Here is a 2,500-nt window from a genome sequence, read left to right on the forward strand (position 1 = left end):
CAATGCATTCCGAGAAAGTGAGTGTAGGCGAGGCTAAGGATGGCTTGCCTTGCCTTGCCTTGCATTGGCATGCCATGCCCAAGTTGTGGCCTACACCAAGCCATTCAAGCCATGCGTTGCCTTACCTTGGAATTGCTCATCATCCAATGCATTCCGAGAAAGTGAGTGTAGGCGAGGCTAAGGATGGCTTGCCTCGCCTTGCCTTGGCATGCCGTGCCCATGATGTGGCCTTGACCAAGCCATTCAAGCCATGCGTTGCCTTCGCCTTGGCATGCCGTGGCCTTACCTCGCCATGCGATGCATTCCGACAAAGTGACGCGAAGCGGAAGCCTATCATGGCGTAAAAATGTCGACAAAATTTTTCGACATTTGAATAATGGGGTTTGACAAGGTTTGAAAAATTCAATACAAATGGTAGGCTTGAATGTCGACAAAGTGACGCGAAGCGGAAGCCTACCACGGCGTAAAAATGTCGACAGATTTTTTCGGACCTTGTCCTGCCATGGGCTGCGCGCAGCATGCCGGCAGCCTGTGCGCAGCGTGCGCACAGCATGTCGGCAGCGTGCGCACAGCATGCCGGCAGCGTGCGCGCACCATGCCGGCAGCCTGTCGACAGAATTTTTCGAAACTTGTCCTGCCATGCGCGCGCGCAGCTTGCTTGCAGCGTGCTGATTCTGTCGACAGTGAGGCTAGCGAAAGTTGTCCTGCCATGGCGTGCGCGCAGCCTGTGCGCGCAGCTTGCGCATCTGTCGACAGTGAGGCTAGCGAAACTTGTCCTGCCATGGCATGCGCGGCGCCTGCGCGCAGCCTGCGCGCAGCATGCGCACAACATGCGCGCAGGCTGTGCGCAGCGTGCGCGGAGCTTGCGTGCAGCTTGCGCATCTGTCGACAGTGAGGCTAGCGAAACTTGTCCTGCCATGGCATGCGCGCAGCGTGCGCGCAGTCTGTGCGCAGCATGCGCGCAGCCTGTGCGCAGCGTGCGCGCAGCTTGCGCATCTGTCGACAGTGAGGCTAGCGAAACTTGTCCTGCCATGGCATGCGCGCAGGCTGCGCGCAGCATGTGCGCAGCATGCCGGCAGCATGGTTCCAGGTTTTTTCAAATGTCGACAGAATTTTTCAAATCTTGTCAAACCCCGTTTTTATTGAAATTTCCTCGCACAATAAGCTCCCCATAAGTAGTCTATGATTTTTAGGACCTTCTCCAACTTACAAAACTAAAAAATTCCTCCCGGATTTGTTTTAATGATTTTTTCAATTTTACGACTTCTAAAAATAATAAAAAATACTTCCCGACTTCAAAAATTTATGAAACTTTTTCCCATCATAGATTGCATGTTTCTTAGTATCCCTGCAAAAAATCACGTCCAAATACCTTGTATTGAATTATTTAGAGCCCATTATGACTCCTCGCGCATAGGTGATGTCTCTTCCTGTCAAAGGGCTAAATGCATAAAATGCTATATAGGGGGGTGTGTGTTGCCTGCATATGCATGGCAGCCCATGCCTTCCTAGCTGCAGCCCCCTTCCCCCACGCCACACCCATGTCATGTTGCCTCGATATGTTGCCTCGGTATTATGGGTTTGGTGTCGGGGTCGGGGGGCTGCCACCCATGGCGGTGGTGGCCGGAATCCGGCCGCCGCCACCATGCCGCCGCCATGGGTGAGGGAGGAAAAAAAAGGCGTGGAAAGTTGCGAAATGGGGTTGTCTAGGCTTTTTTTTGGCATGGGAGAGCATGGAGTGCTAGGAACTCCTTCTCAAATGCACGGGCATGTCGACCACAACCTCATTTCGCAACAACAACCACCCGTGTGGGGTGGCGGTGGGTGGATAGTCGCGGATTGGGGCTTGCCAAGCCAATGTTTTCAAAAAATTTCATCAAAATTAAAAACAAATGTTTTGTTGCCTTCGGATTTGTGGGCGAGCGGCGAGTCGGAGTGGAGCCGGTAAAGTTTAACCTCGGTGTGCACGGTTGTTTTTAGAAACTCAATCCAATGCCGGGGACGTTGAAAGTGACGCTCTTATGAGTTGCAAACCCGCAAGATTTAAAGAACCTTTTCAAAACAATTTCAAACCAACAAGATTTAAAAACAGAAATTTTCATCAAAATGAAAAACAAATGTTTTGTTGCCTTCGGACTAGTGGGCGAGCGGCGAGTCGGAGTGGAGCCGGTAAAGTTTAACCTCGGTGTGCACGGTTGTTTTTAGAAACTCAATCCAATGCCGGGGACGTTGAAAGTGACGCTCTTATGAGTTGCAAACCCACTAGATTTAAAGAACCTTTTCAAAACAATTTCAAACCAACAAAATTAAAAACAAATGTTTCGTTGCAAACAAATTGTGGGCGAGCGGCGAGTCGGAGTGGAGCCGGTAAAGTTTAACCTCGGTGTGCACGGTTGTTTTTAGAAACTCAATCCAATACCGGGGACGTTGAAAGTGACGCTCTTATGAGTTGCAAACCCACAAGATTTTAAAAACTTTTTGAAAATGTTTCTTCTAAATG

Source organism: Prunus avium, unplaced genomic scaffold (genome assembly GCF_965620075.1).
Source record: "Prunus avium unplaced genomic scaffold, drPruAviu1.hap1.1 HAP1_SCAFFOLD_39, whole genome shotgun sequence".
Lineage (NCBI taxonomy): Eukaryota > Viridiplantae > Streptophyta > Magnoliopsida > Rosales > Rosaceae > Prunus > Prunus avium.